This window comes from Cetorhinus maximus, chromosome 10, assembly GCF_964194155.1.
Source record: "Cetorhinus maximus chromosome 10, sCetMax3.hap1.1, whole genome shotgun sequence".
Classification (NCBI taxonomy): Eukaryota; Metazoa; Chordata; class Chondrichthyes; order Lamniformes; family Cetorhinidae; genus Cetorhinus; species Cetorhinus maximus.
The window spans coordinates 14525143-14540744 of NC_135888.1; the positions used below are offsets into that span (position 1 = coordinate 14525143).

General features: G+C 42.3%; 1 protein-coding gene across 1 annotated transcript in view; it reads left to right on the forward strand.

Annotated features, from left to right (window-relative positions):
* Positions 1–15602, forward strand: part of med27 (mediator complex subunit 27) — a 305523-nt gene that overhangs the window by 239170 nt on the left and 50751 nt on the right. The window lies entirely within an intron of this gene.

A 15602-nucleotide genomic window follows, 5' to 3' on the forward strand; every position in this document is an offset into this window, starting at 1 on the left:
GAAACCTTAAGCTTGCATTATCTATTCAAAGATGCAGAATGGTGCGCACAAAGTAGACCTTTTGAAAATTTAATGAAGACGTATTTGAAGTGGATGCACAAGAAGATATTTATTCATGGCCTGAATTTTTCAGGTGACGGGCAGGCTCGACAGGAGCGGGCGGGACAGTCGTGGAGCCGATCGCCGCCCGCGATTGGCTCTGTGCCGCCATTTTACACGGACGGGTCAATTAAGGCCCTCCCAGCTTAAGATGTGAGCCGTAGCGCTCAGCGCTACCTATGCAGACGGGGGGGGGAGGAAGGAGAGTCGGAGCCAGTGCTCTTTCGCACATGCGCGCAAAAGAGCACTTCAATCTCCCTGAGGCACGGACCTGCCTTAAGGAGATTGAATTGATATTGAAATAATTAAATAAATGGAGAGAAAATTTAATTAAACATGTCCCTTCATGTGATTCTGTAACATGAGATGGGACATGTTTTTCTATCTCAGAAACATTTTTTATTTACTTAATAAAAGCTTTAGGAAACCTCATCCCGCTCATGGATGAGGTTTCCTAAAAAACGTGAAGGTCACTTGGCTTTTTCGCCTGCCTGCCAACCTTAAGGTTGGATGGACAGCATTAACAATTATATTAATTACTTCCTTAATGGGCTGTTTAAATATCTGCGGGCGCGCAGCTGACTCCTTGTACGCTTGTGCGCTGAACGAAACATCGCAAGACTGCACGATGACATTGGGACGCACGCCCGATGTCATCACATGTCATTTTACGCGTCGGCATGTCGGACCCACCCCCACACGCTGACTGAAAAATCCTGCCCCATGTGTAACTTTGAGTTAAAGCTGTGATAGCTCCCTTCAATGGTCCACCAAGTTTGTCCAGTGAGTAGCTGGATCAGCCAGACGAGGAAAGTTTCATATTTGTGTTGTTAGCTAATCTCAGATTTATCAATGATAAGGGCATTAGAATTGACCTTAGCTGTTTACATTAGTCAGGGGAAAATCAGGGAGGGTTCCTACTTCTCATCAGCACCTCAGACCCTTACTGGAAATGTATATATTTGGGTATCTGGTCGAGACGAGATCTGCCTGAACTGTGGTTAATTTAAACTAAATTGGCAGAGGGATGGGATCCTGAAAGGTAGTTCAGAGGGGAGAGAAGCTGAGATGCAATTAGAAGTTAAAACGCTAGTAAGTGAGACTGGAAGGCAGAGGAAACATGGGCTAGATAAGAAAGAAGTGAATTTAGCAAGGCTAAATGGAATATATTCTAATGCAAGGAGCCTGAGGAATAAGACAGACGAGCTGAGGGCACAAATAGGCACGTGAGAGTATGATGATATAGCTATGACCGAGACTTGGCAAAAAGGGCAGGATTGACAGCTCAACATTCCTGGTTATAGGGTATTCAGATGAGATAGAGGGGGGGAAAGAAGAGAAGGGGAGTCACAATATTGATCAAGGAATCAATTATAGCAGTGAGGAGGGATGATGCCCTGGAAGGATCATCAAACGAGGCCATATGGCTAGAAATAAAAAACACAAAAGGGACAAACATGCTGTTGGGTGTGTACTATAGGTCCCCAAACAATCAGTGAGAGATAGAGGATCAAATATGTAATCAAATTTCAGAGAAGTGTAAGAATAATAAGGCAGTAATAGTAGGGGATTTTAACTACCCAAATAATAACTTGGATAGCTTTAGTGTGCAAGGTAGGGAGGGAGAAAAATTCTTAAGTTGCATCCAGGAGAACTTTCTTAGCCAGTACGTAGAAAGCCCAACAAGGGAGGGGGCAGTTCTGGACCAAGTATTCGGAAGTGAGTCTGGGCAGGTGGAAGGTGTATCAGTAGGGGAGCATTTTGGAGATAGTGACCATTAATCAGTTAGATTTAGGATAGTTATGGAAAAGGATAATGTTGAGCTGGGAATAGAAGTTCTAAACTGGGGATAGGCTAATTTTACTAAGATGAGATACAATTTGGCCCGTGGACTGGGAGCAGCTACTTGCAAATAAAACTGTGTCAGGGTGGTGGGAGGCATTCAAGGAGAAAATAGCAAGAGTACAGGGCAAATTTGTTCCCGTAAAGACATAAGTGGGGGACCAAGTTCAGAGAACCTTGGATGACAAGGGACATAAAGATTAGGATTAAGAAAAAAAAGCGAAGCTTATGGCAGATACTGACGGCTCAGTATGGCAGAGTCCCTAGAGGAGTATAAAAAGTGCAGGGGGGAACTTAAAAAGGAAATTAGGAAAGCTAAGAGGTTGCATGAGAAAGCATTGGTGGATAGAATAAAGGTTTTTTAAATATATAAAGAGCAAGAGAAAAAACTATGGAAAGAATAGGGCCATTTAGGGACCTAGAGGTAATCTGTGTGTGGACCCGGAAGACGTGGGTACAGTCCTCAATGAATACTTTGCATCGGCCTTCACAATGGAAAAGGACGACGCGGGTATAGACATCAGGGTGAAGGCCTGTGAAATACTAGAGGAAATTAACATAAGGAGAGAGAGAGAAGGTACTAATGGGTTTAGAGGCCTTAAAAGCGGATAAATCCGCAGGCCCAGATGAGAACAGGCTATTGAGGGAGGGAAGGGAAAAAATATCAGAGGCCCTGGCAATAGCCGTAAACTGCAAGAGGATATCAATAGACTGGTCAGGTGGGCTGAGCAGTGACAAATGGAATTCAACCTGGAAAAGTGTAAGGTAATGCACTTAGTGCACAAAGATCTGACTATACGAATCCCATTTTCCAGTGCTTGGAGGGTGGAGGGCTAACAAGGCAAGGGTTACGCTATGAATGGTAGGATCCTAGTAAGTACTGAAGATCAGAGGGACTTTGGTGTGCATATCCACAGATCCCTGAAGGCAGCAGGGCAGGTAGATAAGGTGGTTAAGAAGGCATATGGGATACTTGCCTTTATTAGCCAAGGCATAGAATTCAAGGGCAAGGAGGTTATACTGGAACTGTATAAAATGCTGGTTAGGCCACAACTGGAGTCCTGCTGCAGTTCTGATCACCACATTATAAGAAGGATGTGATTGCATTGGATAGGGTGCAGAGGAGATTTACCAGGATGCTGCCTGGGCTGGAGGGTCTGAGCTATGAGGAAAGATTGGATAGGCTGGGGTTGCTTTCCTTGGAGCAATGAAGGTTGAGAGGGGACCTGATGGATGCGTGTAAGATTATGAGGGACATGGATAGAGTAGATAGGAGGGCACTTTTCCCATTAGTAGAGGGGGCATAAATTTAAGGTAAGAGGTAGAGGGCTAAAACGGGAGTTGAGGAGAAATCTTTTCGCCCAGAGGGTGGTGGGAGTCTGGAACTCACTCCCTGAAAAGGTGGTTGAGTCAGAAACTCTCGTAACATTTAAGAAGTATTTAGATATTCACTTCATTCCAGGGCTATGGGCCAAGCACTGGAAAATGGGATTCCTATAGTCAGATCTTTGTTGACTGGTGCAGACACAAGGGGCAAAATGGCAGTCTCCTGTGATGTAAACGCCTAAGAGTCTATAATTATCTGGTCAGCAGTTGCTGTGGAGACTCATACATGAACCATGATCTTTTGGATGAGGTACCAGACAGTAACTAAGCATCTATGTAACTGTAACCCAACAAGGAATTGATACCTTTGGGAAGAGGAGGATGCAAATTATCAAGCACTGTCAGCACCTGAAAAGACAGGTTAGCATCTCAGATAGAGACAAGTTCTGATAAAGAATCACTGACCAAAGGTTAACTTTTTTTATTTGTTTTCAGATAGCCAGCTTGCTACCGAAAGAATTTATATATTTTCCATAATTGTTCAACCTATTAAAGTCAATCGATTCTCTCTCTGTTCAGGTACCATGCCCTAAGAGGGCATTGGCAACCATGCACCTCCATGTTAATCTTGTTTTAGAGGCATGGATAATTCACTCAGTTTGCAAGGCTCTTTTAACAAGATTGTTCTTTGTCTATCTTGACCTCTTTTACCACCAATCTTTCCCATAAGCATCAGACCTTCTAAATCATGATTTCTTATGTGCCCAAGAAATTCCAACTGTCTCATCCTGATCTTGGTCAGCAGAGTTCTTTTGGCTTCAGATTTTACTAGCACCTCTTCATTGGAAGTGTGACTTGTCCAAGATATTGTCATTATTTGCATCAAAAACCTCAACTTTGCAGTCTCAGTTCTTCTCTATAATCAATAGATTATAGATCCATTAACGTGCTTTTATTGTATTGATCTGCAAATGTAAACCCCCTCAGTCCAAGGGTTGACCGGATCACTATCTTTCTGACACTATCTTCAACCACCGAAGCCATACAGGATCTCCCCCCCACCCCCAGCGCTTCAATGCATACACTACATCCATGGCCGTCACTGTCTTGCGCTTGGCGTGCTCAGTGTAAGTGACCGAGTCCCTGATAACATCTTCTAGAAAACTTTCAGGACTCCACGACCCTCTTCGTATATGAGATCGGAGATGGGTTTGACGCGCCGAATGGCTTAGTATAATACCCTGGATATTATCATGAAGGACTTTGCGGTGCCGCTTGGCTCCGCCTTTGCTCAGTCCCTTACCACATTACCCTCTGCCCGACATGATGTACAACCACTGACAAACAAGCCAAAACCAAGCCTACTGCACCTGGTGTTCCTAGGTGGTCTCCCATCCAAGCACTAACCAGACCTGCATCTGCTTATCTTCTAAAATCAGGCATTTTCAGACCAGTATGGCCATAGGCCTGTTGAGATGACTGCTTCACCTAAGACTGAGTGAAATCTATATAATTCAAAGATGCTTACATATCTTGAATTATCAGCACTCTAATGGAGCGTAGGAAAACACTTGTTATATTGATCTTTTAAGTCTGATTCTGAGAGTGCAATATATTTGTGATGTTAAATCTTGTTTCTGTCAATTAACAACAGCCTTGTATACCCAACTTGCAGGTCAAGATAAACTGTATGGCTTTGTCAGCTGAGATTGCATACTGGCTAAGAAATGTGAAAACATTTTATTTTTAACACCTCAACATCTTAGAATACAAGTTTCCCTTTACGAAGGCAAGAGGTTGGCTGACGGCAACTAGAGAGATAGATCTGTCTGAAGGAGATTTTTTTTAAACCATGTAACACATGCAGCAGGCCATGCATAAAAGAAATCAATTGCCCTCCTTTTTTTCCCTCTTGCCAGTGCCAAGGCTAATTAGTTAGTTGTTCAATCAAATGGCTCAATTTAACAACTCATTACCAGAAGCTATAAATTACTGCAACTGAAGTTAATTTACACACCATTTATGCTATTCCAATTGGTTTTAATATTAAATTGAATTTTTTTAACTGGAGCTTTCTACAACTGTACTCTTAAACTTAATGAAAATTATTGAGAAAGATTCATTTGATAGCTCAGTGGGTAACTGCATCTGGTGGGTCTGATAATGAGCAGGAAGATGTCTGTTTTTCTGTATAATTAGAGCTGGGGATGTTACACCTAGCTTTTATGTCCCTGGGTTTGGGAGGAAAGCAGTCCTCCAAAGTTCTTCCAGCTAACTGCTATCCAGTCAGCACATGTCGAGTGAGGACAGAATCAAGCTCAGCTGTAATGCACTACCTCAGAAGTGTCCAAACCTCATCTTGCAACCCATGCAATGGTTTCCATTTGAATTTCATGAGCGAGAAAATTAGCAATGTCTATTCCAAGCACTTTTGGTTCATTAAATGCTGAATCAGAATGCTACTTCTGAGGTGTACTTTGAAACTTAGGAGGAAATGTCTTCAGAGCATACTTTGAATTTGAAAGTGCCATTCGTACAGCTCCAGAATTTGATCTTGTGGCATCATAAGTTTAGTTGCACTTTTTAAAAAAAACTTTTGAAGTATGTTTAAACTTAATCCCTGGGCTGAACAATTTGGGGGGAAAAAGTACAATTTGTTTTTTTTTATTCATTTTGACCCCCTAATCTTTGCCTTTGGGACCTAAATGACAGGAAAAAGCGCTCACATTTCACATTACGATCTTCAGTCAGGATTTAGATAGTTGACCTATTTAACCTGTCATTGGCGTGACAAATTGTGATGAGGACTGCAAGAGACTGCAGGAGAACATGGGGTGGACTAGCAGAGTGAACAGAGAAATGATGGATTCCGTACAGTATAGAGAAATCTGAAATAAGACAGTTTAGAATTAAGAATAATGGAAGAAAATAATCCTGAAATGGTATGAATTAATTGTAGTACTGAAGTCGAAGAACCTCCATATGTAGATATCGTGGTCATTCAAAATGGCATATAAGTGGATAAGACCAAAATGACAGATTTAATCTTTAGCTTTGTATTTAGAAGCATGAACTTTAAAAACCAGGACATAATATCTCTGAGCTTGGCAACAAGACCTCAATTAGACTGCAGCTGGAATATTGTGTATAATTTTGACACTTTTATAGGAAGGATATAAAAACAATGAAGAAGGTACAGCGCAGGCTCACTGGGCTGTCACTAGAGACAAAGGTTACAATTACAGAAAGGTAGTTAAGAAGTTAGGGCATTATCCTATTGGGGTAAACAGTGATATGTTATTTCCACTGATCTAAGAAACATTAATGAGGGTGACACAAATTTATAGTAATCACCAGCAGCAAAAGATAAGAAAGAGATTGTTTGCACGTAGAGTTTACAAGGTGCAATTCTCTGTCACCAAACATTGAAGCAGAGTTTTAATACTTTTTAAAAGAAATCAGATAATTGCTTGAAAAAAAAGAATATTAAAGGACATGGGGAGTGAACAGGTGGGTGGGATTTGAATAAATTGAAAATAATACCATGGCAAACTTGAGTTGAATAGCCAGTTTTTATGCTTCTATATAATATTCTATGATTCTCAACCCAAAATAAGAATTCTAAATAATAATCAGTGCAACTCAGAGTACCTTTCCTGCAACCCCTGATTTAGTAGTCGGATCACTGCAATGTTTCATCTGGAAACAGGAGCGTATTTTTCAAGTGGAAAACGTGGAAAGGCTCTGTGTGTCCGAAGATCGTATTTCATGCAAGATGATTGATTGGGCTTCCACAGATTTATGAAGTGGACATTTTTTTGCACAAACTTTCTGTGACCGTTCTCTTATTAAGACTGTCATTCTGGTTGGGTTTCTATTCCACTGATGTTAGCATTCTTCAGTACCTCATCCAAGTAGCCATTTTTTTGCACCTGAGGATTGAAAGTGATTATCAGCAGTCTATTCAATCCTAATGGCATCACAGCCAAGACTAACCCTATCTGCACTTTATGTCCACACTGTATAGCAATTGGGATTGGAAACCCTGGCTGACTGTTTAGCTTCACTGCTAGCCCAGATGCAGTCAGCTAACTGAAAACAGTGGAAATCAAACTTGACAAATTAGACATTTTTTTAATCTGGAGCTAGTACAACTGCTGTTCCAGACCTGCAAATTGGTGATGCTATTCTATACTCTGGATCATTCATTGTAAATCTATAGTTAATCAGGCCTGTTGCAGGTCAGGCCTCTCCAACATTAATGACACTGTGGCCCCTTGTCTAAGTAACAACTGAATATCTTTGTTTCTTTGAGAAGCAGGGCTCTGCTTGCTGTTCCTTAATAGAAACATAGATTTACATCACAGAAGGAGATCATTTAGCCCACCATGTGCTGGCTGAAAAAGAGCAATCTCCTCCAGTAGAGTGTGGGCAATATTTGTGCCCTTGTTTTGCTCACTTTGCACAATCCTAAGACTGCTCAACAAATACCTGGGTATCACTCGCAGGACTGCTTTTTGTCATCCATCTCTAATTGAGCAAGAAATAATAAACCACATTGCTGTTTGACGGGAGTCACATATCAGTCAGAATGCAATTGTATTTATCAGTACATAGTTCAGTAGTTCGGTTCCTGGTGACCTGGAAGCTGAAGGGCCACTTGCTCAATGAAACAAATGAAATGGCCTGCTGTCTGTTATCTTCTCTGTTCCTGTTCTCTCTGGATGCCCCTAAAATGACAATACGTTTAGATCTGCAAGACCACTCTGAAACACTGTGAAAGCAGGGCTAACCTTCGGAATGACAGTGGTTCAATTGCTGTAGAAATTTTCTTGAAAAATCTATGTGACACAGGAGATTTTAACTTAAGAATCTGGTTTTGATTATCCGGCAGTTGGCGGTTTTTGCAAAACAGTTGAAGTGCATGAGTGACAAGGCGGCACCGTATGGCTGCCAATGACGGTTGAAATATATAATTTTGGCAAGCAAAGGCAGTGCAACAACGTTCAAATGTGTTCAGCCTTCATTTCAATAGATCTGTTGAAATGAATGAATGAAAGGGATAGGGCGCTGTTGCTGTAAAAGGATAAACTACAAGATTTTGGCCATGCGCCAAAGGTCTATTAAATGTATAGAAATAACAGGCAACAGAGCGTAAGCAAGATAAGAGTCAGAGCTCAGAAGCCAAGACGTAGGGATTTCTAGATTTTTTCCCCTTTCTGAATCTCCTAATGTATCAATTCTGATAAGATTGTTTTGACATGTTTGAAATATATATATTTTTTAAACACTGTCAGAAACTGAACGCTTCAGTTCACAGATTGTCACCACCCTTTGAGATCGTATACAGCAGGCTTGCTTTGCAGAACAGTTGGATTGCAAAGTCCTTTTCAAGCTGTTCTCCTGGAGGCAGTGAGCGCATCAGTTTTGATTTCTGACAGTTTAAAACCTCAAACCTATTTTCAGAAGATTGCGCATTTGTTTTTGTTCATATTCCATATGTTTTGTACTATGTGGTGAATATGGTGCTTTGAGCGCCACAAATTTAGTGAACATCAAAATTCTATTGGGCAACACTGCTTTAATAGGCACTCTTTGAACCAGCAATTCTTAGAGCAGCAGAGATTTGCCAGGTCTCTTGAGGATTTATATCCTATTTGACCCCAAACTATAATATTTTGGCTAAGCTGTGTGAAGTCTCACAGCCACCTAAAAAGGACTCGCGCAAGCCTTGTTCTGTGATAAATAGTGTGTGTGTGTCTTAAAGGGGCAGTGCACTTGGGGGTGATGGGGGGAGGGGGAAACAGGCTGCACAGAAAACTAAACTTTAAAGGGATCATTGCCCAACTGTACTTAGTTTTTCAAAACCTCTATCAAGAGGTGAAACTAAAGGAGAGGTTATTTAAAAAGATGACTGGGACTTTGTTCAGAAATTGCAACATGGCAAGTCAAACATTGCTCATCTGCACCTTATGCAATGCAATCCCCAACAATTTGCATAAATGATCATAGTACCAGGCCTGAAACCTTGTAAATTGAGGCCAAGTTTATGATACAGCGATCAAAATATGTTGCTCGTATTCAGAAACTGGATGGTATATTGGCACCGAGGACTTCCCTTTCAACTCAGGGGGCCTGGAGTTGAGTTGTACCCTAACCAGGTGAACGTCTGCCTTCTTGTCAAGGGTGTTAATTAGTTCAGTCTTAGTCCAGTTCTTAATGGATGCAAGTCTGCAGCAAAAAAGTCTTCAGAAAATTCTGGACATATAGTACTCAAGGGATTCCAGTCTTCACCATCGAAGATCTAACCTTGGAATTCTCTCCAAAAGCCAACAAGTCAGACAGTTCAGTCTCATCTCCTGAGATTCCATGTGTTCCCCAGTACACACTTGGGCACCAACTCGCAAGCACAACTTCAGATCTTCGGCCGTGCCAAGCAAAACACCGAAGCATACCTTTATCCCAACAGCCCAAAGCACAAGGTCACCAACCTATGGCTGTCTTCATCACTTAAAGTCTGCTTCCTGCAGCCCTTTTCCAGTTTGGAGCTTGTTTCTCTGCAGTAACCCTGCAGAACCGCGCATGTGCAGCCCGCTCCTGGTCTGCACACGTGCAAAAGCTCTGAGGGCCATTGGGAGTTGAAGTTCCCGACCTCCGCTCTCAATGTTAAGGTCAATGGGAATAGTCTTAAAAGTTCTGAAGAAACAAAAGTCTTCACGTACACAGCTCACTAAAAGCTAGTGCAAAGGAGTAAAATATAATCAGATTAATTAAATGTTGGTCCCTAAACCTTGAGCAGTACCTCATTCCAAGGCCAAAGTATCTTGTCTGAGGTGCGGTGCCCAAAACTGAATGCACCACTCCAGATGGGGTCCAACAGAGGCTCTGCATAATGGAAACATCACTGCTCACGTTTTTGTATTCCAGTATTCTTGAGATAAAGACCAACCTTTAATTAGTCTGATTACATTTTATTCCTTTACATGAGCTTTTGGTGATCTGTGTACATGATGACTTTTGTTTCTTCAGGACTCTAAGTCTATTCCTGTCTGAGAAACCATGGGATCAAGGAATTAATAGATGTGGTTGGGTTAGAACGTTAGGTAGATCTGTGACTAGTATAGAGATTTTTGTGTTTTATGTTCCACAGCATTAGAATGGAATCTGGGCTCCATAACCAGATTTCTGGCTAGTTTAGATTATTTCTCGATGAATTAGAGTACAGAAGGTTTTGACTTGGGTTCTATAATGTACCTGGTCAAGAACACCTGCTTAACACTAACCACAATGGAAGGTTCCATTGTGTCCTTGAACTCAGCTCTTGGTCTGAAACTGACTCCCCTCCAACCCCACCCCCCACCCCCACCCACCGACCCCAACCCGACTACTCTATTTCTACCCTCCTTACCCAACCCGTCCACCCCCACTGACCAGACTCCCTTAGCTATCAAAAATCTGTCTAACTCTGCCATGAATAAATTCAAAGACCCAGCCTCCACTGCTTTCTGGGGAAGAGATTTCCACATATTAACCACCCTTTGAGAGAAAAAAAAATTCCCCTCTTCTCTGTCTTAATGGTAGACCTCTTATTCTCAAACTGTAAGTCTTGGTTCTAGTCTCTCCCACAAGTGGAAACATTCTTCTGGTATTTACCCTGTCAACTCTCCTCAGGATCTTATATGTTTCAATAAGATCACCTCTCATTCTTCTAAACTCCAGTGAGTATAGGCCCAACCTGTTCAACCTTTCTTCATAAGGTAAGCCCCTCATCTGAGGAATGAGTCAAGGGAACTTTCTCTGAACTGCTTCTAATGCAATTGCATCCTTTTTCAAATAAGGAAACAAAGACTGTACACAGTATTCCAGAAGTGGTCTCACCAAGGCCCTGTACAGCCTATTTTAATATTCCATTCCCCTTGAAATAAATGTTGACATTCCGTTTACCTTCCTAATCACTTGCTCGACCTGCAATACTACTTTTTGTGATTCATGTACCAGGACACCCAGATTCCCCTTTACCACTGAGTTCTGCAATCTCTCTCCATTTAAGTAGTATACTGCTTTTCTATCCTTCCTGCCAAAATGGACAAGTACCCCCAGAGGATGTGGTGAAAGTCCCCACACAAGGACTGCATGAGAATTGCCCGGGAAGTTTAAACTTCTGATGGGCAGTTACCTTGCACCTGGAACCATTCGATACTCTGATTTAAATTGGAGACTTTGGATGGTTCTGACTCTTTTAGCAGAAGCGTTCCAGGAAAAGTTAGAAGGATTAAAACCACTTCTAACCCCTGGGTAACCACAGTAGTGACCACTGACCTCTTTCCTCCTCCCCCTCCCACTTTCCCCTGACCACCCCCACTGTCCCCTGACCACCCCCACTGTCCCCAACCCTCCTGACCCCTGCCTAACTTACCTTACACACTTGCCATCTCCTTGGCTTCTCAAAGTGCCTGGGACCTCTAAACTTACCTGATTTACAGCCGCTAGTGCTGTAAACGGGGGCGTGGTTTCACTTCCCCCAGCGCTGCTGCCCTACACTTGAAGGACTCCAGATATGCTGCACATTTCTCACCAGGCCTGGGTCGGAGGTCCAGATGTGAAATGTGCATCTCTCAACTAAAGTAAGCAAAAAGGAACACAGTGGCAATCCAATGTTTATTACCACCTTGTGGAAGTTCAGGCCCCATTTTTATAAGAGTTCTTATTTTACCTCATAGCTTAAATAATCTATGATTTATGTAAAGGATACTTCAGTCAACAAGACAACATACCCCAAATGGAAAAACTACAGACCTAGATTTTCTAAATGTAAAAGAAGCATTTTATAATTTTATTTTCCTTTTCTCTGCACTGTTCTCTCGACTATAAGAATCCCCGTTTCACTTTACGTAAGTGAGCCCATAATATGTACAACACTGAGTAGAATCTGAGTAGGATCATCCTCTGCCATTTCCGCCAACTCCAGCATGATGCCACCACCAAACACATCTTCCCTTCACCCCCCCTGGCGGCATTCCGCAGGGATCGTTCCCTCCAGGACACTCTGGTCCACTCCTCCATCACCCCCTACACCTCAAACCCCTCCCACGGCACCTTCCCATGCAACCGCAGAAAGTGCAACACCTGCCCCTTTACTTCCCCCCCTCCTCACCGTCCAAAGGCCCAAACACTCCTTTCAAGTGAAGCAGCATTTCACTTGCACTTCCCTCAATTTAGTCCACTGCATTCGCTGCTCCCAATGCGGCTTCCTCTACATTGGAGAGACCAAACACAGACTGGGTGACCACTTTGTGGAACACCTTCAGTCTGTCCACAAGCATGACCAAGACCTCCCTGTCACTTGCCATTTCAACACACCACCCTGCTCTCATGCCCACATGTCCATCCTTGGCCTGCTGCAATATTCCAGTGAAGCTCAACGCAAACTGGAGGAACAGCACCTCATCTTCCGACTAGGCACTTTACAGCCTTCCGGACTGAATATTGAGTTCAACAACTTTAGATCATGAACTCTCTTCTCCATCCCCACCCCCCTTTCCGATCCCCCTTTTTTTCAATAATTTATATATATTTTTCTTTTCCCACCTATTTCCATTATTTGTAAATGTATTTCCATCCATTGTTTTATCTCTACCTTTTAGCCTATTTTGATCCCTTCCCCCCACCCCACCCCCACTAGGGCTATCTGTCCCTTGCTCATCCTGCTTTCTACCCTTAATGTCACCTATTAGCACATTTCTTAGCTAATATCACCACCATCAACACCTCTTTGTCCTTTTGTCTATGACATCTTTTGGCAATCTCCACCTATCACTGGCCCTCTATCCAGCTCTACCTGTCCCACCCCCCCTTAAACCAGCTTATATTTCTGTTGAAGAGTCATACGGACTCGAAACGTTAACTGTGTTCCTCTCTGCAGATGCTGTCAGACCTGCTGAGTTTTTCCAGGTATTTTTGTTTTTGTGTTGAGTATATCTTTGATTGTTTGACCCAGGGCTCGCTATATTTATCAATGTGCCCTCATCACAGTACCCTAGTTTACTGGATAGATCAAGTCACACCATATGATTTCCTCAGCATCATAAATGCAGAAGGATAAACACTTTATCACACAGTCACTATAGACTGCTAGATTGATTGTTTGAACAATAAGCAGTTGAATAAACAGTATACCAGACCATAATGTGTATTCACTGCAGATTTAGAAAGCTGGCAGAACCTAACCTAACGTGACTGTCACATTCTGTTCAAAGATGTTAATGTGTATATATCTGAAATGTGACTGAAACACTGTGTCACACTCCCCTTGCCATGTAAAGATTGCATCAATACTAGGCTTCATCACATCTCTCAGTATATGTCTGAGAACACCTCACATTGAATTAATTCATTGTGAATACGGTTATGGTTATGTAGGCAAACAAAGTGTTCTGCACACAAGTTCCCATCAGCAAAACAGGATAAATGATTACCTAACTATTCTTGGTGTTCATTTGAAGAAGCATTTGCCAGTCCAGCAGAATTCCCTGCTGCTCTTCAAATAGTACTGTGGTATCTTGAACACCCATTTAAACCATCCAAATAGGTAAGATGGTTCAAGATGTAGACCCATAACTTCTGGGCTCTGGGGCATCGTGACTGGGGTCAGGGGGTTGGGGGGTGGGGGTACCCCAAAGATGCGCTGTGGAACGCCACTGAAAGTCCCAGGTAAGGGCTGCACAACAATTGCCTGGGAAGTTCAAACTTCAAACTTCTGTCGAGCAATTGCCTTGCAATGGGAACCATCCGAAAGTATGATATAAATTGCAAACCCCTGGTTCTGACGATCTTACAGTAATAGTTACCCAGGAAAAGTTAGAAATGGTTTTAATTCTTCTAACTTCTGGGCAACTATGTACTGACCCCCCACGGGAATTCCCCCCCCACCCCCCTACCCCTATGGGACCGCCTCAACTCACCACACCCCCTCCCACAACATCTCCCCCTCCGAGCAACCACCGCCTTCCCCCTCCCCAATCCTACCCACTTAAATGATAAACTTACCATCTCAAAAAATGCTGTAAAAACTCAGCAGATCTGATAGCATCTGTGGAGAGAAAGACAGAGTTAACGTTTCGAGTCCTTATGACTGAAGAGTTCTCTCCATAGATGCTGTCAGACCTGCTGAGTTTTTACAGCATTTTTTGTTTCTGTTTCAGATTTCCAGCACCCGCAGTATTTTGCTTTTAAACTTACCGTCTCCCTGGCTTCTCAAAGTGGCTGGACCTTTAAGCTTACCTGTTTTACAGCAGCTTGTGCCGTAAAAAAAGGGGCGTGCTTTCCTTACCTCTGACTCTCCTGCCCTCGACACAAGCCTCAGGAATCGGCTGCACTGCTCTGTTCCCGCCCAGCCTGAGTTGGTCTTTATTTCAAAGCAGGTGGAAAACAAAAGTGAGGAAATGATATTTCAGTTATATGAATTTTTGGTCTGATCCCTTCTAAAGTACTGCTTTTGTTTTTTCAAAGCACTAAACCTCTCAGATTTATTGGTCTAATAGGGGTTGCAGCTCAGCTTCACCAGAATGATACCAGTGTTTAAAGCGTTAAATTACGAAAACTGATTTCATAAAGTTGATTTGCATTCCTTTGAGTTTAGACGGTTGAATGGTGATCTAATTGAGGTGTTTAAAGCGACAATAGGATAGATATAGAGAAACTGTTACCAGGATTAATTTATAGTGAACATTGCAATGAGGAATCAACTTTGTCAAAAATGTTGATTTTTGAGGAGTGTTATGCGACACATTGTTGCTCCAGAGTACCGAACCACAAGAGTTGATGGGTCACAACTTCACACCTGTGATTCTATTCCAGTCACATCAGGCACAAAAAAGGGCAATGAGCTTCTCCCTAAGTGAGGAGAAATCAAGGCAGGTGGAGCAATACACAGTACTAATATACAGTACTAAAATTCATTCTGATTCTACTTCACTATTAGAATGTGCATTTTACTGTTTTTTTGATATATTGTGTAATACAACTTTGTGACTTTCGAAGATGCAGAAATGCACTACCTGTTGATAATACAAGATGTTGAAAAGCCTTACCTCTAAATTTTCTTCCACAGCAGTAGTAACTGATTAAGCATGTTGATTAATTTTTAACGCTTATAAGAATATTGGCTGCGGTAACACGCAGTAGAAAAATTCACAGAACTCTGTAATTATTATAGCCTGAGGCTATGCGACCTGGTGTATTGAGCAACTTTCTGAAGTGTTCTTTGGGATTAAAAGCTCATTATAGCCTGCAGCCACATTTCACACAGCTAATGCACAGAGCTATGTGTAATATAG